We start from the raw sequence: 24,870 nt of genomic DNA on the forward strand, positions 1-24,870 counted from the left end.
ATTGTGGACGTACGGTGACCGTCACCATTTTGTGGACAAGGACAAGCAATAAAGCGACGATATAATATTGCAGCCAGAAGCCTTTTCTCTTGCCATTTTCGGTTTACTTTCCTGTTACAAATATCTGAAGCTCCCACTTTAGCATTGACGGTAGCGTCGAGTGGCTTGTTGCTTATTTATCGGAACGGGAGAGTGGCTGCCGTTCCGAGTGTGGCGAGGAAGAGAAGGGAAGGACATTCATGTGCATTAAGATGATTGCACGGCCGCCTCAGCCAGTAAACAAATCTGATTGGCCCGCATCAAATGTGATGGGCAGAAGATTTGTGTAAAGAAGGAAAAAAAAAAAAAAAAAACTCCAAGAAATTTCTGAAGTCGCCGGCCGTCCACTGTCGCCTCTTCCCCTATAGATATGTTAATTAAATCCAGTGCATTCATGAAAACACTCCATCCGACTGTCAGGCTCGCGCTTTTGGGAGCTGTGAGCCACAAATTAAATTATTACATCCAATTAAGGAGAGAAATATCGCACCAAATATGGGTCTTATCAGGCCAGCCGGGAACACGCCTCTCTTTACGGCGCAACATGGACAGCTCTCGCCTTATATTTTCGGGGGGCGGGGGGGAACACAGCTTGAGCATTCGAGCTAACTACCCATTTAAGCAGTGCAGAGCTAAGAGTCAATTGCTGAGCTATAAATGTGTGTGACGATCTGCCGCGAGCAGCCTGCACGCCACATCTGCATTAGCTTTAAATGAGATTGCAGGTTTATTTATTTAAATTATGTATTTGTCAACCTCAAACTCACACACACACACACACACACACACACACACACACACACACACACACACACACACACACACACACACACACACACACACACACACACACACACAATGTTTTGTATTGCCTCGGTGTTCTCTCACTAACTTTATGTTGGACTTAATGGAACCTCGTGTGAATTTTAGCCCTGTAATGAGCACATACCAACCTCATAACGGCCTAATGAGTACGACCAGGGGTGACGGCAGCCTCGCACACACTGGCACCTGCACACACACGCACACGCAGCAAATGCCACATGCATTCATAGAGGCGCACATACACATGACCAGGTGGTTTCATACTCGTGTCATGCGACAAGGCAGCTCATCTGTTAGAAAACCAATCACGTCGTGCACCTGGGCTGCTAGACGGCTGCGGTTTGCAGCGACGCTGGGAATCTGCTTTTTCCTCATTGTGCAAATGTTCCATTTGTCGAGGAAAAAAAACAAGCATTAACATTTCCACAAGAAAAAAAAACAACAAAAAACATGGGAACACGTCCTTTTGTATACGGGGCGAAATGGTTTGTGTCAGGTGTATGTGTGGGTATGACTCTTTTGTATGTTGTGGGTGTGTGTGTGTGTTTGCTTTCGGAATACATACTACACACAAGCGAGTCAGAGGGTCGACACACACACTCTCAGTGCAGTCGCATGCAATACTTTGTGAGAGCGAGAGCCGTTTAGCGCCGCCTTAAACCCACAATCTTTTTTCAGAATTGAGGTCAAGAACACGGAGTGAAGAGAGCTCTTCTCCTGTCGCCGCCAGAAGATCACATACCACCTGTAATTCACTTAACCAGTGTTTCCAGACGATAATCTGAGCCGGTGACCGTCCTGAATCCCTTTAGAGTTCGTGCCTGGACACTGACGCACTGTCACTGACGCAATGTCATTACGGGCGACACCTATAGCCAGGGTGTTAGGGTCCATCCCTCTGAGACCACCTTGTAAACAGCAGAAGGCGTTAACAGGAAACTATAATTGAGGTTTATTGCAGTAGGCGGTAACCAGAAGGCAAAATATGATGTGAATGTTTTTCCTTTTGTTTTGATAATTGATGGCGGCGGCCTCCGCCAATGCAGTCAGAGATGGAATAACAAAGACCTGAAAATCAAAGTATTATGCTATTCACTTCAAAATGATCACCACTGATTGAATCTGTATATGCTATATTTATTACACAATAATAATAATAATAATAATAATTATTATTATCGTTATAAAACTGTGCATATATATTATATACATATATGGGCATATTCTAGTTTTAAAATCAACATTTTTGTGTGCTTCAGTGCTCCAGTAATGTGGCTTTAATCTTCTGCTTCGATCAGAATCGCAGCCCAGACGAGACTTCAATGTGTCACGCTCGCCGTTGTCTAAACTACACTGTATTCATGGGATCACAGGATGTGATGCAACGTACGAGCAACACTCCCGTTTCCTTCAGACACTGCAGTCGGAATAATGACATGACAGAATGTGCGCACACACACACACACACACACACACACACACACACACACACACACACACACACACACACACACACACACACACACACACACACACACACACACACACACACACACAGGGAAAGACGCCGATGCGCAGCGCTTCTTCTTTCAGCCAGACGAACCCTCAGAACTTTGACCGAGCGAGGATAAAATAATGACATCACGCGGCTCTGTCAGATGCTCCTGTGAAATCTGTTTTAGTTCACATTTTCAAAAGCTTTCCCCCCCGCTGATTTATTCAGTGGGATTCCTTTGGATTTTTAACCATTCACAGCCAGTGCTGTCGAGTAATCTATCACCAAGTAATCCACTACTGTAATCAAACTACTTTTTTTTAGAAACAGTAGTAATGTAACGGGATTACTCCGGCAAAATCGGTAATCATATCATTATCACTTTATGAAGTAACGATGCCATCACGTTTCTGAAATATTTTGCAAGCCGTCTGATCATCCACAAAATGTCTGAAATGTTCGATAGCTGGAAATACAAACATCATTGTGAGTTCATCTCGTCTAAATGAAAGAATATTGTGGTTCGCTGTACATTATCTTTTTTTTTAACTTGAATAATTTGTATTTGATTACTTATGAAACAAAGTAGTTGACTGAGCAATTTAGATTACTTTTTTCAGGAGTAATCAGTAATCAGTAGTTGGATTACTTTTATGGAGTAATCCCAACAACCTTGTATACAGTGTACTTTAACACAGTGCCTCCAGGGCGGCCAGCGAGTCGGCATATTACGAAGACCATCTTTCTCCTCAAACCCACAATTCCAGGCAAATGATGGGTGTTACTAGGCCAGCCGGGAGATGGTCTCTTCCATGAGTTACTTTACGCTTAAACATCGATCTCAGCTGGCAATTCTTGAAACCGCCAGCTCTACTTTGACACCATGTACATGTAGATTGAAGTCTCCTGATCCTCTGAAGGGATTGTGATCAACATTTTCCCTCTTTTCACAGCTGAGACGCCCACACTGATGTGAAGCTTCAGCCACACCACCAAAATCAGCTTATAGACCCGTGCTGCTCGTGAGCTCTTGCTACATCAAGATTGAGAAAACCTTCTTTTTGCACTGCACGGCTGCTGCTTTCGCACAGTGCATTTTCCGCACCAGAGGCCTGGATTTTGTCTTTTATGACGCCCGCTGGCTGCACGGATTGTTTCCTACCCCCCCCCCCCCCCCCCTTTAAATATCAAAGTCGGCCCAAATCCAAACATGTGACATGTAATTAAGAGTGCCAGTGTCCTCGGTGACACTGCGCGAGCCGACTGGAGCCCTGTAATTATCCCGGGCTGTAAATATTGTATTATTCCATATTGAGCCGCAGATGACACCGGGGCAACACATCCGGCACTCGACGGCGCTGATAGGAGGCGACAGGACGACACCGCCGCCTGCACCCCGCGCCTCGCCCCTTCACCTGCCTCTCAACGTGCCATCATTTTCCCTCCCCACACACACACACACACGCACGCACAGACGCACGCACACGTCATAAGTCATTCACGACAATCACTTACACCCTTGAGGGATGCGAGACAGGAGACGGCGAGAGCACTGGAGTAATTAGGTTGACATCAGCCCACCCACTCACCCACTCACCGCCCCTCCCCCCACCACCACCCCAAAAAAAAAAAAGGTGTGATCAAGGAGGGAGTGGTAGTGAGCGAGAACAAGAGCTAAAAACAAAAAGAACAGGCGAGGACGGGGAAGAGAAAAAAAAAAAAAAAAAACGTGACGAGGCCACAATTAAAACTAAACAATTTATCTTTAATCCAAGAAATAGATTCAATAGAATTCCTCGCCAGTTGGGGAGGTGATGGAGGAGGAGGGAGGGGCTGGCTGGCTGGCTGGCTGGCTGGTGGGGGGTAGGACATGCCCGGAGGAGAGCCCTATATTTATACTCTACTACGCCATTATTTATTTATTTCTCAGCCTCCATTTCGCTCCTTTTGCTCCCCTTTGACGGATCTGCTTTTCTAATAACATGCATATCTTTGTTCTCCTGCTTGATTAAGGGATGGAGATTGGGAGGACGGCGCCGCGGGGGACCTGCGAGGACCACACTCCAGCCGGATGGAGGACGGAAGCCCCTCCCTCCCCCTCCCGCTCCTCCACCACCCCTCCGCCCTTCCAACAATTCCTCCTGTTCTATTCCCCCTCGGCTTCACAACACGCCTGCATCCATCCTGCTCGTGTCTTCAGCCAATCATCAACACTCGCTCTCTCCTCCCTCCGCCTTGACTCGTCTCCCTTCTTTTCACCCCCTCCCCCCCTCCCCCCCCCCCACACACACACACACACACACACACACACACACACACACACACACTTTGACCCTGCCTCCCTCTTTCTCTGCTGGCTGCACAACCCTCATCACCATCTTCTCAACCCACTCAACAACCATATACATCAAACAAAAAAAAAACATCATTCTAAACCAGTTAAAGGACAAAGCGTGGGGCATGGGGGGAGGGGCGGGGGGTCTTGTTCGACAGTTAATTCTTTTTTTATAGAAGCTGCTGTATTATATTATTTATGAGGAGGATATGAAAAAAATATGTTTTTACTATTTCTTTCTCTTTATTATTTCTTCATTTCCATCACTGATTCAATAGAAGAATCAAATTAGCTTTGGCCAATTGCGCAGAACCATCAGAAATAAACAACGTCAGGCACCGAGCACCACTAGCACCTTTCATACCTCTGTGAAATACATCCTGGCTGCCTATGCTCACCTCCCGGCACTGCCACGTATATAACAGTGAGTGTTTTTTATGGTAATTTCAACGTCTGCACAACACACAAGCGGCAATTCGAAAAATCCCATAATATCCAATGTTGTGTTGTGGACTCCTCGTGACATGGTTAAGTTCATTCATTAGCAAACACAACCATAAACATGCATCCTATACAAACATACTGGCCTGTTTATATGCGCCATCCAACGTGGCTCTTTACAGTCAGTCAACGCAAGAGGTGGCGCGTAATGACGCGAGACGTGAATAGGCGCCGTTCCGTCAGATTACTTCACGGTGAATGTGCTTTATAGGGTGATGTGCACGGCCTATGATAATGCCACGTGGCCACAGATGGTCCCTGGGTCGCGACAGAACGCACAATGGAACACGTACGACAATTTCCATCAAAATACGACAACCGCAAGCTGCTGCTGTGCCTTCCCGCGGCTTGCTAGCGGGGACGCTAGCTAGCACCGCCGCCGAGGGCCGAGCCGTGCCAGAGAAATCATATCAGGAGATGGGAGAGGGAGGGTGGGGGGGTGTCACTCTTTTTGTCAAAGAGCTGAGTCAAAGTTTTCACTCTCCTTCTTCTCCGCATCGTCCTCGTCCAGCTGATAGCAACACGAGCCAACGCCGCCCTGCCCGGCATATTACCGTGACAGATGTCATCCTCTCTGTGAGGCGTGGCCTTTGCACCGCGACGCTGCGAGGATTGGGTGGAGAAGGAGTGTGTGTGTGTCTGTGCGTGCGTGTGTGTGTGTGTGTGTGTGTGTGCACGCGCCTCTCCATGCGGCGCCCAGTCAAGCGTGCGCCACCGAGTGAGTTACAGCGGCACTCATGAATATATATTCCGATGGCATTATTCCTGAAAATTTCTTTTTGCCGCCATATGTTTTGATTTATTGCGAGTCCTGCTCACTGTTGAACCAATATCATCGCATCGGAGTCGGCGCCATAATCGTAAACCAGGCGCCGGCGTTACGCAAACGACTCCGGCCGGCTTGACGCAGCAGTCGGCAAAACTGGGAGGAAATTTGAAAAATAATGCGCCGTCGCCAGAAAGCAAACAAACCAACGAACTAAAAAAAAAATTTAAAAAAAAGGGATCGCCGTTGCACTTTTATTGATTCGTTCTTGGTCTGCCGGTTTTTATGAGCACAGCCTCATGCAATGTTTAGCTGTGACGTTGAGAATTTTGAGACACGAGCAGCGTGTTGGTGACAGATGAGCCAAAAAGCAAAACAACTCACAACAGCTTTTTAGTGTCCAGTCAAACACAAACTGTGCGTCGTAATTGGACAATTCTGCCTTGGTAACGTTTTCACTTAGCTTGGCCATAATAGGGGAGTAAGCACAGAGATGATCGACCCAAATCACCTTAAAGAAAAATTACAAAAACAAAAAAAAAAGTAGGACATTTTTTTCTGGAGGACATTAATCAAGGACATTTTAAAAAAGAAACAAAAAAATGTATCCCCATCAGCATCAGAAGCTGGATTTGGGAAATGTAATGGTCCACAGTGTACGTGTTAATAGCCTCAGATGATAACAGCAAAAGGGATAAACAATGCTGATATTAGTCGCTGGTTTCTGAGGCCGCGCTTGATCTCACGTCTCTCTTTATACCAACTGTGACACCAACTAAAACCCTTCTGATTAAGTATGATCATTTTCATATTATTACAACATAATAGAAGAAATGTCTAAGATTAAGCAATAAAAACACCATTATACCATACAAGTAAAGATGATACATAGATTACCATGCAGCCATTACACCTAATGAATAAAAGCAATAAATAAATAAACGCAACACCTTGATCCGGGCTGCACCAAGACAGATCCATCCACCTCGACGGTGAGATTCCACCTGATAACATCTGTCTATGCAAATGAGCCGCTTGTCACTGCATTTGATGGTTATGTGTGCGCTCCATCATTCGGGCGCTAAACGTATCCCAGCCAAACATGTTTATTGCTATTTTTTGTCCTTAATTGATGCAGATTCTCCATCACATCAGCGCTCTGCAGGCATCACCACAGCAACTGGAACGCAGGCTGGGCCTTCCCTGTGTGTGTGTGTGTGTGTGTGTGTGTGTGTGTGTGTGTGTGTGTGTGTGCGTGCCAGTGTGTGTGTGTCTTCTTCTTCTCTTTTTCCGCGTGAGGATGAACGACTTTGTTTCGACCAAATGAACGTCTCTGTGTCGTATCACGTTTACTGCATCGCTTCACTCGCCACCCGCTGCTTTATAGACGAGCGCAGCGATCTCTCACACTAACACGCTGCGTTTCTTTTGGCCATTTTACGCCATCAGTGTAAATGTGATGTATTCCGTCTCCACCCTCCCTTAAGCCTGTAATGCATGCAAGGCCTCTGCACGCGTGCACGCACGCACGCACGCATGCACGCACAGACACACACACACACACACACACACACACGGATGGATTGTGAATGTTGCTGACACAAGGATATTCTTCCTTCTCCTCCCGGCTCGGGGTCAAAGCAGAGCTGCATCCACACACCAGTAACATTTTAGAAAAAAAAAGACCCGGATCTCATCAAGGCACACAAGAGAACAAAGAAATGAACCGTGGTAATAATAATAACGATGATTATGATGATAAGACAAGTGAAAGCTGCCCTCCTTTTCACCGCCGCATCCCCCTTTTTTTCCGCCGCTCACCTTGACGAGCGGCCTCCCAGCAGCCCTCGCTAATCCTTCACTCCCTCACGTCCCTGCTGGAAGAAAAGGTGAAGGGCACGGTAAAGAGCAGATGAGGGGAGGGGAGATGCGGACACTCTAATGGCAATGTTTTTCATTTTGCCTTGATTTATCGCCGGCTCCTGCCGTTATTCCGCAATTTACACCGGGCCGGACCAGTGTGAGGTGGAGGCAGGGCCAGTGGGAAGAAAACATGGAAGAAGGAGAATTGTTGCTGCCTGCAACAGTCAGGTTTCTAGAAGCTCACGTTGGGTTTGACGGCTGGTTTTTGAGCTTGTCCCTCACTGACTGACTGATCTCCCAGGTGAGCAGTGTAGACAGACAATTTGTACTGACCCGCTAATGTACGGCTCTCAGACTAGCAACATGACCTCAGATCATTTGAGATGTAGAAAGCTTCGAGTGGCTTTTGAGATCACTCAAGTCGGCCTTTTTGAAAAATGGAGGCTAGTCCTAATGTTCTTGACTTCTCGTCTTTGACGGAGACAAAGGAGGCAAAACAGAAGCTCTGAGACATGACGTCCGGCGACCATCCGTCCCTGCTGCTCGAGTGTTCCCTCATTATAGCAATAATGACAAGGACAAAAGCTCCTGCTCGCTAGAGCCGCTCACGCAAAAACAGAAGCTGACAGACTCTTTCCTCAACTTTTCCCGGGTCGCTGTTTGGATTTTCAGATCCTGTGGAGGAGGTCTGGCTCCGGCCCTGCTCAGACATTCCGGGCAGACAAAGAGCTGCGGGTGGTGCGGTGTTAAAACGGGTTTGTGGCAGCGTGTTCAAGCGATCAGAAAACTGACAAAGGCATTAGTCCTGTCAGGCGGCAGATTCAAAGCTTTTTCCTTAAATCCATATGTGTCAGCTGAGGCTCAGCCCCCCACCACCAACACCACCAACACTACCACCACCCGACACCCCCGTTCCCTCCCCGTTATCCCTCCTTCATCCAGCCATTCACAAATTCCAAGAACAGCACGCGATTCAAGACGCCACCATCACTGCCGCCGGCGCTGCTGCTGCTGCTACTACTGCTCCTGTCTCCGTCTCAAGGTAGTGTGTCCCAGGAAGGGGCCGTCCTTGGCTTTTCCACAGTGGGTTGTGGAAGGGCAAAGAGGGCCGTGCTGTCCTGGCCTCCGGGCTGGGAGCGGATCCATACCACCAGGGTTGAAATTAGACCGTGGCCCTCCAGGGGGATGGAGGAGTGGAGGAGGGCGGTTATCTACCAGCATGCACCAGTGCACCACTCTACTACTGCAACTGGGAACCTTTGATGCCGTGCGGTAGGGCTGCAACGATTAATCGACGTCATTGATTATGTCAACAACAAAACTTTGTCGACGCAAAAACTGAAGCGTTGACGCTTCGTGTTATTATTATTGTAAATTGCTGAACTCCGACCTCTACATGCTCATTTGCACCTGCAGTGCAGTACTGAGCGCTGAGAATGGCAGTGTCGCTCGTTGTTTACATCCTGCAAAAAACCAGCAATGAACAACAGCTTGTTCTCTGAATAGGCTCAAAAACTCCAACCCAAAGTTTCTAAAGTTTAGGGATATTTCATAGTAAATGAAGCAGCGAAACACTTTAGGTGCAAACTCTGTGAAGCTCACCTAGCATTCCATGCTAGCACTACAGCGATACACGAACACCTTAAACGCAGACACCCCGCAGTCGCTGTATCATCACGCACCGCAGAGAGGAGTTCACAAACAACGTCGAGGATAGATACTTCGTAGTTATGTATTGAATTACACGCTTATTTGTTAATTAATCATCAGCCTATGATGCAAGTACATAATACGTTTTTTTACACGTCGGAAAATCATGGAACAAGCTAGCTTAGCAAACAATAGCTTACTTTGGTAAATGCTACTTTATGGCAGTAATTACTGAATTACAGCCCCTGTCAATACTGTCGTCTATACTGAATTGTAACACTCTCTCTTATCGCTTATTAACTGTGTTATGTAGGACATATTCATTTGATATTTAAGATCTCTTTAAGGTATTTTACTGGAATTAAAATGGCATCTAACCTTTAAATTGTGAATTAATATACACAGGTATATGTATATTAATTCATATTTTACGTTCATAAATATACCAACTATGTCAATTTAGAGAAGACAATCGTGACTAATCGACTAATTGAAAAAATATCCGATAGATTAGTCGACAACAAACATAATCATTAGTTGCAACCCTACAGTACAGCCACAATGACATGAACACAGGCGGCGTACAAGAGGTTCAACGGCCAGCGAGCGAATAAGAGCTGGAACAGGAAGTAGAGATGGCCACGCCCCCAACACTGCCCAACCCCTTCAGCTCCACCACCGCATGAGAGCTGAGCGAACAAGACAGTCGTTGCTATTTGTTCGGAAGCGGCTCCAGGCACCACGGTTTTTATTTTCATCCGTACAGAACAATCCCTTTATTCATTCATTCATTCATTCATTCACTCAACAAGGCATTCACACACCACCTGACAGGCTTTCCACTCCAGGACGAGGAGTCCAGCCGGTGATTAGAGCGCGGCGCCGCCACCATTGGACAGCATCAGCGAGGACGGATGCAGAACCATGTTAATTAGTGGAGACAGATGTTATGTTGATGAATATGAATGAAATGCACAAAAAAGAACACGTAGGTGGAGCGAAACGGACATTTTCTTTTCAAGAGATCTCCCTAAAAACGCCTCAGGAGAGCCTCGGCCGACTAGCCTGAGCTTCCAGCCATGCATACCGCAGAATGTAAATACGCGCTACAAGTGCAACCGACCAGAGTGCTCCTTCCTCTCAAAGCACAACTTCTGACCGTCATCGCGTCAATGACAAGAGTTTGTTTGAACGTCTGAGCGGTGGACGACTGCCACGCAATGATTTCCGATTGTCGCACAAAGCGGGTCCTCGACAGGCGGCGGGAGAGAAAATAGGAGTGAAGGTGGAGGAAAAAGTATAAAAAAAGACAGAGGAGAGAGAGAGGGAGAGAGAGAGAGAGAGAGAGAGAGAGAGAGAGGGCTTAATGAATGTAAGGGACGTAACAATGAAGTGAGGTAAATTGTCCATTAACTTAAGAGTTCCTCATGCGTGTATGTTGCCTCACCATAACATTCTAATTTAGCAGGTTACACTCGGATGGCTCCCGGTCGAGGAGATGCAGAGGGTCCGCAAATGGGGGTTGGGAGGGTTGGAGAGGAACGGAGAGAAAGGGTAGGGGGGACAGGAAGAGGAAAGAGAGGAGGAGGTTTGAAGAGATGGAGATGGAGAGAGAGATAGAGAGAGAGCAGCGGGTGAGGTAAGACAGGACGGCAGGGATGAGGAATACAGAGAGGTGAGAAAGAGAGAAAAAAGGGGGCAGCAGATAATTCAGTTGGGAGGAGAGAGAGAGAGAGAGAGAGAGAGAGAGAGAGAGAGAGAGAGAGAGAGAGAAGGGAAATACACTGGGGGGACGATAGCATCGCTGCTTCAGATACGGACAGAGATAGCCACCGCAGGGGGACAAGATCGAGATTTCAGAGAGGGAGAGAGAGAGAGACAGAGAGAGAGAGAGAGAGAGAGAAAGAGTCGCACTATCGCCGGGTGAGAAACGCAATTATTGCTTTCGACAGCCTCCTGATAGAGAGGAACCCAAAAAAAAGGAAAGGGAGAAAAAAAAAACTGAGGGTGAGTCGAAGCGGCTGCCGCCATTAATGACACAACAATTTGGCGGTGGAGTGGTGTAGGGAGGGTGAGGAGGGCGGAGGGGGCGGGGGGTGAACCGCCGGATGGGAGGATCGTCCCTTTTAATTGGCGCCGCACAATCATCAGGCGCGCTGAGGAGGGCGAAGACGGCAGGGACGAGGACGAGTCGTCACTCTGACGCCGGGCCGGGCGGCCAAATTGAGTCTGTCAACGTCAATGTCATCGCAGTGATTCAACAGTGGATATCAAGAGTCTCGTATCAATTAATGATTAACGAGTGGAGCCAGAGCGCGGCGAGCATCTCCCTCCTCTTCTTCCTCCTCCTCCTCCTCCTCCTCCTCCTCCTCCTCCTCCTCCTCCTCCTCCTCCTCCTCCTCCCGCTGACTGTTTCACACAGCAGCAGCAGCAGCAGCAGCAGCAGGCTGATGCGCCGTTGAAGCGAGCGAAAAATCGTAAAAAAGGCAAAATTGCAAATAGAGATTTGTTTTTGTTGTTGTCGTTGTTGTTTTGCTTTTCGAGCCCAAAACGTTTGGCTTCAGCCTCGGTCGGAAACAAAATATCTTACTTCTTTTTTCTGTTTTTTTTTTTCGTCCTTCATGAAAGGAGCTAATCTGGCGGCTGCCTTTGCCCCGAGCGTGACTCCAAATGATGTTTTTCTGGTGGCCTGACAACATTCATTAAGCTACATTAGCCGTCGCTAATGTCATACGCGCTCCGGCTCCATACACGTAAAGATGATAAAATACATTAAGGAGACGTCTCCCCGCCGTCGATCGTCAAAGCCATTACCGACGCCGGTTTCCTTTTCAGCCTTTTTCCTGCGACCACGAGGACGATCGCGCATGTGTGTGTGTGTGTGTGTGTGTGTGTGTGTGTGTGTGTGTGTGTGTGTGTGTGTGTGTGTGTGTGCATGTGTCACGACGGTCGGTGCCTGAGATGCTGCCAATATGTGTGGGAAAGGAAACACACAGTGTATAAAAAGGATTAGCTCAGTATAATAGAGAAGCTGTCAGATGCCTGTAAGACCAAAACACATTTCGCCTCCCCGTTTCTTTCCCTTAACCACCGTCGCCCTAATCTCCCCCCTAGATCCGCCTCGGGAGGACTTAGGGGACGTTACAGCCGCCTCCCTTTTGCTTTTAGGGCCAACCTCTCGTCTCCGAGCAGCCGGCGGAGAAAAGAAAATGTAGAGGGATAAAAAAAAAAAAAAAAAAAAAAAAAAAGAGTGCAGGATAGGAGAGAAATGCGGCTGGAAAAGCAGGCAGGGGGGAAAAAAAATGCACAGCACATCTCAGCCGTGGCGATATGGTGAGGAGGGGGAGGGGGGTTAGGGGGCTGGTTACGGAGAAGGGTTATTCATAACCAGCAGCTTTTAACACTGGAGGGTATCAAACTTCAGCGAGTGCATTAGCGATTCGCCAGGCAGAGTTTCTAATCACAGCAGCAGCAGCAGAGTTTGCACGAGCGCATGAGGTGCTGCTTCACTCCCTCTCTCGCCGCCTCAGGGTGGGGGGCGCCGGGGTGGGGGTGGGGGTGGGGGGCTGCGTTTGTATTCCGAGAGCCTATAGATGAGTTATGATTTGCAGAGTAAGTGCGGTGGGAGGGGTTGAGGGATGAGAGGGGGAGTAATTTGTGTTATCTGCAGCACAGACATTATCATCGGGTTTGTTTCCAGCACATGAGAGAGACACACACACACACGCACACATGCACACACGCACACACGCACACACTCCCCCGAAAGGCCGTTAAAAGCACCAGCAGGTTGTGAGTATTTTAGCGGCCAAAGCGGCTAATAAATGTGCTAATAAAAGGAGCGTATAAATGGGATGACAGCGTAATTGGTGGCGCAAATTTTGAAAAATGGGGGCCGCTTAATGGCTAAGTAGACGGGGCCTCAAATGATTTGGCGACAAAAAAAGAGAAAAAATGCAACCGAAAACCCCCCCCCCGCAAAAACGGCTAAAGCGCGGCGGGAATTTCCTTTAATTAGCGTCTGTGTTTTTCATCATCAGCGCATGCATGATTAGCGCAGCTGCGGGGTGAAGACGATAAATATTAGCGGATCAACTCGCCGAGCTTCTCGCCGCTGATCCGCAGCGACAGCGGCGGCGGTGATTCATCAGCGCCGGCCTCGCGCTTTTCTAATGATGCACTTGCACAACTTTTAGCGGCTCAGCAGCCGCAGCAGCCGCAGCAGCAGCAGCAGCAGCAGCAGCAGCAGCAGCAGCAGCAGCAGCCGCCGCCCGCTGATGTGTATTCATGATATGCCAACACGGGCCACTTCAAAAGATCGTCCGTTTGGCTCTTTGAACAGAGTCGCTCTCCTTCCTCCGGCCCGGCCCTTTGCACCTGTCTGCCAGCCACCACTTCCACCTTTTTTCTATTCTTTTCTTTTCTTTTTTTTATCCGCCATGCAGAGCTTTCCTACGGCTAAACACTGCGGCTCACACAAACTCACAAACACACACACACACACCTGTGTGGGCACCCGGCAGCGGCAGCGGCAGCGGCAGCGGCAGCGGCACGCTCTCCCAGTGCTTTTTTGGCTTCCGATCAGAGCCAAAGAACGGCAGGACTGTTCAGGGCTCACCACCGTCTTTCTATTCTTTTCTTTTCTCCCATTTGTTTTTGTTTTTTGTTTTTTACAGCTTTTATCGATTGTGCTTTCGCTAAACACGCTTTCCTCATTTTCATCCGCCCTGCGTTTGTTTTTTTTTCTTCTCCTCCTGCCCCATTGTCGTTCTTCCGCCAGCACGTGGCTAATTTATTGCTGTACCTGTGAGAAAGACCGAGCCGGAGCGGAAAAGGTGGTGAGGGGAGGATGTAGTGGTGGAGAAGATTTAAGCCCCCCCCCCCACCCTCCCCGCGCCCAACCTCCACCCCCGACTCCTCTTCCTCCTCCTCCTCCACCCCCATGTGATGGCTAATCGATGTGTTTGGGCTTCCCCCTGTGGCCGCCGCCCCGGCAGCTTTAAAGGTGAGTCCGACAGATCCCGCCAACACCCCCACCGCCACCCACACACACACACACACTCCCCGCCTACGACCCCCCCCCCGGCCCCCACCCATCTTGCGCGAGGGTGCCGGGAAAACCAGCCGCGCTAAGTCTGCAGATTAGCAAGTCACCAGAGGACTTTACACCTTTCTGCTGAGCTATCGCTTCCCATCTCCTCCACCTTCATCCGGCCTCTCTCCCTCCCTCCCTCCCTCCCCCCTTCTCTCCTCTCACCCCCACCCCACTCACTGCACAACCCTGGGAGGATATTGTTGTACACACACGCACACAAGTGCAGGCTCCAATTTATTAGCACATTTGTGGATTTGGGCCTCTTTCTTTTGGATTAGCGTACGGCAGTGTTTTAATATCAAAGCCTCGGCGGGACGGTAAATCAGTTTTCTGCTGCAGTAATGGCCTCCTGCGAGAACCACGGGGGCCACGCTGGGTTTTTTTTCCCTCTCTCTGCATCTGCCTCATAGCGAACACTGAGTAAGATGAATCCACGGAGGCAGCATAAATGATGGCCCACAGGTAAATATTTAGATGAATTACACACGCACACAGAGACACACACACACACACACACACACACACACACACTCGGAGCACAATCATCCAAATGGTACACTGATCCCTGTGGCAGTCTGACCCAACAGGCTTGATTGCCAAATGAAAACAAAGGCTGCGTGCACGGCGCTGACACACACCATCAGTCACAGATAGCCTGTGGTCACAATGATTACCTGCCGTATGTAAATCCATTGTGTAATAAGGCAGGTTACCCCCCCGCTGATGTGCCCCACTTATTATTGCCGCGGGGGGGGGGGGGGGGGGGGCGCTAACGATTGATCAAGGCCCCGCAGACTCTGGATATGCAACCATCGGGAAAAATGCTGAGGTGCGTCGTCCAGGTTACCTGCGACTTCGGGGTCTCGTGCGAACGATCGCCGTGTTTTCGTCCACGACTGTTGGCTGCAGTTCCGACTTTGTCGGTCGACAACAACAAATCACGTAATTATCCACCTGGTGTGTGTTTGGATTTCTACCAAGACACAATCGAATTAGATTTTTTTTTTCTCTCCTTCCGAGGTGTTGTGCAGATTAATCATGGCACTACTTTTCTACCTTATTAATGCACTGGGAGTTTTAAAGAAGTGTTTTTTTTTTTTCTCGCATTGATTACAGGAAACCAGGAAACTGGGCTCGCGGCTCCACTGAGCGAAGCATCGTAGCATCTTAGAGCATTTTGTTCTGGGGGTCGCTCCCATTGTTCTCTTTCCTCCAGACACGAGCAACGCGGCAAAGCAGAATATAAACCCTTCGCTGTATGCGCAAAGACAAAGGTAGAGACGAGAAAGAAAAAGGAAAAAAACACGGAAGCGTATTGCAGCCGTTCCTCTTCAGTGTTGACTGTGGGGGAAAAAAGAAAAAGAGAGGCAGCCGGAAGCAGAGAGTGAAAATAGGATTAAAATTCATTAGAAGGGCACAGAACGAACATTTCTCTGCATCTGGCTCGCCGTTTGAGAAACGGCAGCGACTCGCTAACAAGTTTGCCGAGGCGATAAGCAGTGGTTTCTGTCGTCGGAAGGCACCTGGTTTTGTAATACCTCGCTACGATGCTATTTCTAATCCTCAATTTGCTCACTTAATGCCGAGGCTCAGCCGCCCTAATCTAACGGCTTTTAGGTAAGGCAGTAACAACATGTTAGGTTATCCCGGCCGACTTTCTTATATTATTTGGAGCCGAGCAGCAAGAGAGCGCCGGCAGCGGGTGTCGTCTCTCGCTGTGTAGGAGAGTCTCGGCTCTCGCAGCCTGATTCACTTTGGATCAAAGACTGTCTGCAATCGGCTCCTAGCATGACCGCCGCCGCCGCCCGGGCGATGTGTTAAATACACCGATTCCAGCATCTATAGCGCAAACCGTGACATCGGCAGTATGATCGGATGAATCGCCGCCCCCACCGCCGTCCCTCCACCGCCCCACACCGCCCTCCCCATCTGCCCCTGAAGGTTTTTCTACCTCAGAATTGAGGGGAATTACGGCAGCGGGAGGCACGTCGCGGCTGTTATCTTGGTTATCTCCTAGCGGCACCCGTGAGGAATCGCCCACGCTAACGTTCTAGATCACACGCAAATATGTTAAGGCGTAAAAGAAAAAAAACGTGGCTCACACAAAGCAGCAATGGGGAGAAGGTCAAGATGACGGGCCTTCTTGGTGCTCATGTTAAAATATGCTGATTTCTAGAGAGAGAAAGAGTTGAAAAAAAAAAAAAGAAACGCTACAGTGTTAGAAGAATTGTAACGGTGATAGGAAGTCATGATGATTGGCTCAAACTGACTTCTTCCAAATCATTTTCCAAGCTGATGTAGCTTGGCATTAATCAAGCAAAATGTCATCAGCAAAATCACCAACAAAACCTTTAGCTAAACATCTTCTGAACTAAACATTCAGCGACATTAGCAAGCCAGTCCTGACCCGGTTAGATTGCATTTCAGGGTCCGAAGGAAGCTTCCGAACTTCACCGCGAAATGTATGCAGCTCTCCTTTAGCTCACCGGTGCAATCAGCAGGACCTTTTTACATGCTGGTGTCGGCAAAGCAGCTCTCGCCCTTGACGGTGCAATCTGACGCCGAGAGCCCAAGGACTGTGAAGCAGCAGCAGCAGCAGCAGCACGTTGTGAAGCCTGAGAGCGTCAAACCTCAGCAAGGCGACACATGTCGTCCTCAGCCTTGTGTCGCGTTTACAAAGAGCGTGCACTTAGTGTCGTGCGCACCTTTCGGTTGAGCTTAATTGCCATCAACACTTTGCTCCAGACGAGCCCTTTGCGGCTGACTTGTCGCGAAATTACATTTCAACAAATGCAAAGACGCAGGGGATACGCTAGTTCTTGGCACATGGCGGTACGTGATTGCAGCAGGAGGGCGTGTGTGTGTGTGTGTGTGTGAGTGTGTGAGTGTGCGTGTGTGCGTGTTTATAGGCGATGGGTAGAGACACAGGGTAGCTTTTCACGAAGCAGAAAAGAAATCAAAAACCTGCAATTTTAGAAATCATCTCATATTATGTGTTTTTACTCCATTATAATGGCATGATGTAAATCTGTTTGGGAGCATTCACTTTGACTGAGTCAATAAAATATTCAGCAGTTAAAGAAAAGAAAGAGGAGTGGAGAGGAGAGGAGAGGAGAGGAGGGGGAAAAAAACAGGCAGTAACCCATAATCAGCTACTGCATCATCTTTGGCGCAGCTGAGCTGCGGCCGACTTTCGGGGTTAATAATTCTGATTTGTGCGTCTGATTTCAGGCTCTTGACTCAAAAGCTTAAAGCAGCGTCAGTGCTGTGAAGGCAAGGATACACAGGGGAGGACAACGCGAGGATAAAAGCCGGCAGCTGATTGTGTTTTAGAAACACGATGAAGCTCTCCGCTGTAATTAATTTGGTTTTAAAGAGACGAGTATCTTGTGAAAAACGTTGGAAGGAGAGAATAATGCTGCCAAATCACAATAGATTCAGAAACAAGTAGATTCGATAATGTTTTTTGTTTTTTTTAATTGTGGTTAATTCTGAGTTTCAAATCCCAGAGTGAAACACATGCAAATAATAAACATTCAAGAAGATGGTCGAGGATGTGCTTGTCATTTTTAAACGTTTAGAGAGCTGATTATTAGCGGTAGCAGTCATTGCAGCAGTATTTAGTAGAGCTGATTATTAGCGGTAGCAGTCATTGCAGCAGTATTTAGTAGCAGCAGTAGTAGTACTAGTATTCCACTAGTATTCCAACTACTGAGTAACGACTATTTTAATCCCAAATTAGCTTCTAATATCCTGCAACAAACTAGCAACATGAGAACTTTTATTCCAAATCAGAGCAAAACTCACAACTCAATACTTTGTCTCTCTCTCTTTCTCTCTCTTCCTCTCTCTCTCTCTCTCTCTCTCTCAACTCCAATCACACAATTACATCAGTGTACCGCTGATAGACCATTAAACGGTCCCTGAGTGGCGAAAAGCCTCAATTTGGTTGTTGAGGCACCAGTAGCAGTTTGTCGGGTGGCTGCGTAGGTCTGCTGCTGCTGCTGCTGCTGCTGCTGCTGTTGCTGCTGCTGCAGTCCAACATCCGTATTAATGAGACTCCACCAATAGGTATCATAATGACGGCCGTTATTAAAGTGTCAGGCCACTCAGCGGGCGCTGCACTGGAACATAAAATGTAAAATAGATTCAGTGGACCAGAGCTGACGATGATTAGGAGTTACCAAGATGACTTCAGATACATATAATATATACAGTATGTGGATGTGTATATATATATTTCTGCACACACACACACACACACACACACACACACACACACACACACACACACACACAGACAAACACAGGAGCAGTCATGTGGAATGGTACCAGATTGGAAGGAACACCGAGTGCCTCCTTACTGTAAGTCGCACTAAACCGTGAACGTGTGCCTCTCCAAAATCCTCGCTAAAGAGGCTCCCCTGGGCACATCAATTGAATTCATTATAATTTAACAACTGCACAACCGAGGGTAAAAGATAAAAAAAAAGAAAAATCCAGATCAGAACAGTGTTTTGGTATAAAGAGAAGGGCGGCTGCGATCCCAGCTCCATTTCTCAGGGCTGAGGTCACTTGGTAACCACTCCAATTAAAAAAGAGGGAAGGAAAGGGAAAAGAAAAACACTTATGTACTTGGGAACGTAATGTTACGAGCCGCTTATTGGGATCTTACATTAGGGCAAAAGTTTCCTTGAAGAAATTGTTTCAAGTTTCTGAATGTTGGCAGGAGTTGAGAAGAAAGAAGAAAAGTCGAGCAGCCACACTACTGCGCCCCCCCCCCCAAACACACCCCTTGCCGCCACACACACACACACACCACCACCACCACCATCCACCCCCCCTCCACCTAATTAGAGGCCATTTTTCTGTTCTGTATCAATGATTTTCATCCCGTGAATGAATGTTAATTGTGTCTGTAAAGCTGCACTACGCTCCTGCTAAATTTAAAAGGGTAAAAAAAAAACAAGCCGCAATTTGACTGCGTACAAGTGAGTGGGAGGGTTGGTAGGGGGGCAGAGCAGTTCGGGGGGGGGGGGACGATCTTCGGCAGATCTCAGCTGAGGCTTGAAACATGATGAGCGCGGTGACATAAGCAACGCCCTGCGGCCATGGCCAAGACATTGACATGGGCTTAATGAGCAGTCATGCCACCATGAAAACAACACGCAAAGCTACCCAGAATGCATCTCTGCAGCCAGCCAGCAGCCGGGTGTTTGTTTGTTTGTTTGTTTTTTTTCTTCGAGGACGCGGCCGGTCCTAAAATGACCTTAACATGGGGAGACGAGCCTGCACTTAGATGGCACAGCCACAGCAGCACATCTGAGGGGTGTCGCCTGGTCAGGGTCTGGACTGATCACCTGACTGATCACATGACTGATCACACTAACCTTCTCTATTAATGCTAATGTTACACCGTTGCATTAAGCGTTGTCTCGGGCACGCACATATACAAACTATACATACTCCTACTACACACACACACACACACACACACACACACACACACACACACACACACACACACACACACACACACACACACACACACACACACACACACACACACACACACACACACACAGCTTTTATCTTTTTGCAATACAATCTTAATGACTCCATTAACTTAGAGGCCATTAGCCGCATTCACTTTATGGGCAGCCAAACAGCTCAGCCGGGAGCACATTATGGAAAAGGGCATGTGTGTCCTGATGTCCATTTCTTATCATGCTCTCTCTCACACACACGCACGCACGCACACACACGCACGCACGCACGCACACACAAACACACACGGTCGTAGAGTCACTCAGTCTCTCCCCCAAGGCCAGGCGGCCTGAAGCGAGCAGGAGTGGACAAACCGCTAAGCAAACAGGGCCATTTTTTGTGCTCCATTAGGCAATGAGGAGCCAAAGGTTCAGCGGTGCTGCAGAGCCTCACGCTGGTGGTCAAGCGGCAGACAACCCCGAAAAAAGCCAAGCTGATCCAGTCGGCCAAGGTTTTTTTTTTTTTTTCAGAGATCTCAGATATCTAAGATTACATGCTCGTGCATCCGAGACGCACCACCGGCGGGCAGGGGAACGAAGGCCTGGGGGTCCTCGCAGCATCGCACCGAGAGAAAAAAAAACATTGCGTTGATGCCAGAATCTGCGCGTAACAGCGTGAACACGCGTAACAGCAAGCACAGGGAGCGTAGCAGGGCAACCGCAGAAGGCAAAAAAGAAAAGAACCCAAAAAGCTACTGCTGCTGCTACTACTGCTGCTGCTACTGTTAATGCTTCTTCTGCTGCTGCTGCAGCTGCGACTGGTAATGCTGCTGCTGCTGCTGCTGCAACAACTGCTGGTAATGCTGCTACTGCTACTGCTAATTCTACTGCTAATGCTACTTCTAATGCTGCTGCTGCTGCTGCTACTGCTAATGCTGCTGCCGCTACTGGTAATGCTGCTACTGCTACTGCTGCTACTGCTAATGCTGCTGCCGCTACTGGTAATACTGCTACTGCTAATGCTGCTGCCGCTGCCGCTACTGGTAATGCTGCTACTGCTACTTCGAACGCTGCTGCCGCTACTGCTACTTTGACTGCTGCTGCTGCTACTGCTGGTAATGCTGATGCTGATCCTGCTACTGCTAAAGCTACTTCTACTGCTGCTGCTGTTGCTACTGCTAATTCTACTTCGACTGCTGTTGCTGCTGCTACTGTTAATGCTTCTTCTACTGCTGCTGCTGCCACTGCTAATGCTAATGCTACTTCTACTGCTGCCACCACTGCTGCTGTCCCTGCTGCTTCAGTGAAATGTAAAGTATAAACAGTATCAGAGGAGCGGACGGGTAAACACAAAGCTGTTGACCCGGAGCGACGCTGCTGAAGTCGTTGAGCTGAAAGGACCTCGCCGCTCCAACAGGAGGCGCCGTGGCAAAAGTCTGAGAAAGCCGAGCACAGATTTTTTAAATCTGCTGAACCATGTTGCGTTTCCCGTGGCGATTCAGGCCGAGTCAAGTGAGACGATTTACTGGCGCGGTGCACAATCCCGCCACCGCTGCAGATGAAGAAAAACCCTCTCAGAGGGAGAGATGACATGAAAACGATAATTGTGGCAAATCATCTCGGTGCTGATTTCTTCTCTCTGCACCTTTGTAACTGGTTCCAGTGAAGTGACTCCGACGGTCGCTTCTGCTCGGGGCGGAGCCTTCAGGGAGAAGGGGGTCAAAAGGTCATCATATGCAACACTCGGGTGTGACATGTGCAGGAAACCACGGCGAGGGAAACGGATATGAACGGCTGCCAGCTCACGCTTTTTTTTCTTTCCTCCGTTCTTCCTTTCTTTTCATGCCGCGTGTCACATTTCATTCATTTAGCTTGTTTTTTTTGTTTTTTTCCATTTCATCTCGCCTGCCTGCTGCCGCTCCCCTTCCCGCCGTGCTGTGCTCGCCCGCCGCTCCCCCTCCTCCTCCTCCTCCCCCCTTCTATGCTGAACCGTGTCAGGCTAAATCCTCCTCTCTCCTCCGACTCCTCCGAGGTAATCTGGAGCTCCGCTCTCAGCTCGACGCTTCCCGCCGAGATAAGAGCGCGAAATTCTTCGTATCTCGTGGAAGGGGGGCTCGTACCCCGATATTAGCTCGCCGCCGTAGCAGCGGTGGGCCGCCGCGCCAGCCAGCGGGGCCCGGCTGGGGTCTTCACCCCCTCCCCCTCCTCCTCCACCTCACGAGTCATTTAGACGAGAACGACTCATCAGTCGTGCGGAATCTCAACCCGGCCTGCTGAGAATTCACCTTCCATTACACTCTAAATTGCCAGGGTCAACGTGGAGGGGAGTGCGTGTCGGCGCAGTCAAGGCAGGAGCACATGAACGAACGTGCAACCCACGCAGAAAAAATAAATAAATAAATACATACATACATAAATAAATAAATAAATAAATAAAAAACCTTGAATGTCTGGCTTGTGTTTTTTTTTTGTTTTTTTTACGCCGTCTCGGAAAAATTACGCGGCAAAGGTTTTGTGTTTTTCCTCGTCGTGTTCGCTCGTCAAGCGGTGGGAAAAAAAAATAAATAAATAAAAAAATAGAGATTCAATGCGACGTCCGGCGCCCCAAAACCTTGGCCGACGTGATCTCTGCCTCGGCGTTGGTGTCAGTCAGTGGCAAATTTCCATCTGGCTGCGAGAGAAAAAGCCGCGGTGCCGAGCGACGTGTTTTTCAGCCACCGTCACGCCCCAACCCTCCGTCCTCCGCCCGCTGCTCCTCCTCTTCCTGCTCCTCCTCCTCCTCCTCTGCTGCCTCTGACAGTGACAAAGGGGATCGGCAGCGGCGTGTTATCGGTGCGCAGCTGCAGTAATCGTATTATTTAGTAATCTTAATTCTGAGTCGCTGACCAACAGTGTGAACAAAGCGCGGCCTCGGCTAAGCCCATCAGAGTTCTCCCCCGGAGCAGAGGTCTTTTCCTGCTCCGCGGCCCCTCCAGACAAGCCGGCCCCCGCCATCCCTGTCTGTTTCTCACCCTCCTCTCCTCCTCCTCCTCCTCCTCCTCCTCCTCCTCCTCTCCAGCCTGTTTCTTTTTCTCATTCCCTATTTGTGCTGCTTTCTCTTTTTTTCCGCGTGTCCTCCCCTCCTTCCCCCCCTCCTCCCTCCCTCCCCCCTCCCGCCGCCCGCCCGCCCCCCCGATCGCCCGCCCGCCCGTCCGTCCGTCCGTCCGTACCGGTCTGCGCTGGGAGTTTGTGTAATGGCGTTATTCACAGTTCATTGGTCTGTTTGAAGGGACTATCTTGATTGAGCGTCTCCCCCCACCCAGCCCCTGTGCAGGGAGCCCAGCGACTGCGGGAGTGTATGAAGATGTGAATGTGTCCGCAGAGATAGATGGGCTCGGTAATATGCAGGGCACTGCTGAGGCTGGGGGTGGGGGGAGGGGGAGGTGGAGGGGTGGTGGAAGAGAGAGGAGGGGGGAGGCGGGGGTTTATCCACACAGCAACACACAAGCAGATGAAAAAAAAAGGCAAAATTATACGGGTGTAGGACAAGGGCATGAGATGTGAGGCGGAGGCAGCATAAAGGCCCAGTTGGGGGAATCAGTCACTCTCATTAGCTGCTCCAGCCCCCCCGCCGTCCTCTTTCCATCACCTACCCATTAATGCAAAAATACACTGACACACAACTGAGGGAAACTGCGCTGGAAAGCATAAAAAAAGGGAAAAAAAAGGAACACTCACTCCGCTAATTAGTCAAAATTAACCTCAGGACCAATGTGTAGGCACGCGCACAGGCTGCTGACACCCATCCTGAGCTTGGCTGCAAGATCAGAATCTTTGTCTAGGGCAGGCGGCGCACGCACACACACACGCACGCACACCCAAATGCACACACACGCACAAACGCACAAATGCACACGCGCACAAACGCACGCCGCCTGGAGCAGAGGAAGCAGCAGCAAAACAAACGTGCTGTAAAGACACCATCAAAACCAACAGACGGACCACGTCTGCGTTCCAAGCGCACGTGAGGCGGGGGCAGGAGGAAAACGACCTGCAGTGTAGGTGGTTGGGAGCACACACACACACACACACACACACACACACACACACACACACACACACACACACACACACACACACACACACACACACACACACACACACACACACACACACACAGATAGAAGGAGACTGCGACTTACAGAATGAGCCAGGCGTTAGCAGCAGCAGGGCCGGGCCATGTGATCGCAGTGGCGGTGAGTCGACGGCGGCATGAAGACGAGAGACGGCAGGAGGTTCTGGCTTCTTCAGGTCCGAGCGAGGAGGAGCTCACAGTGTGGCGGCGGCAGTGGGGACGGGAGTGGGGGTGGGGGTGGGGGGCGCAGAGCGGGAGGCCGGAGCTGGAGCCGCCCTGTGTGTTTATGCTTGGATGGAGAAAATAATCCCTCCACGAGGACGAAGAGCAGCTGATGGAGCTGGAGGAGTCTGGGCCTCACTGGGCCGCTGCTGCTGCTGCTGCTGCTGCTCTTTATCACAGAGAAGAGCCCAACTCGAGAGGGCAGTAATAAAAAAAACAAAAGGTGGGAAAAGTTACTCAGTCAAAAACGGGGAGGGGGGCCGCAGCTTTTTCCTTTATTCTGGGCCTTGTTGCATGTGTTGTCCTGCGGAGGAACGCCGCCTCGCCAGACGCCGGCCCAACATAAAGGAGTAAACGACGAGCAGATGAAGGGGAGGATTTCCGACACCTGCTCTCTCCCTCTGTTTCTCGCCCGTCTGCCTCGCCGCTCGCCAAACCTTGATTCGGTTTTTCTAGTATCACCCCCCCCACACACCCAC

At 49.3% G+C, this 24,870-nt stretch overlaps 1 protein-coding gene across 2 annotated transcripts in view; it reads right to left on the reverse strand.

The window, feature by feature from the left end:
• The window catches only part of grik5 (glutamate receptor, ionotropic, kainate 5), an 84,474-nt gene extending 59,604 nt beyond the window's left edge, over nt 1-24,870 (reverse strand). For both annotated transcript variants that reach the window (XM_076050991.1, XM_076050989.1), the window contains exon 1: nt 24,237-24,870. The gene's annotated coding sequence lies outside the window, so the exon portion shown is untranslated. The remainder of the gene's footprint in view (nt 1-24,236) is intronic.

This window comes from Nelusetta ayraudi, unplaced genomic scaffold (genome assembly GCF_046127955.1).
Source record: "Nelusetta ayraudi isolate G7.1 ecotype Tasmania unplaced genomic scaffold, CSIRO-AGI_Nayr_v1 ptg000131l, whole genome shotgun sequence".
In the NCBI taxonomy this organism is placed as follows: Eukaryota; Metazoa; Chordata; class Actinopteri; order Tetraodontiformes; family Monacanthidae; genus Nelusetta; species Nelusetta ayraudi.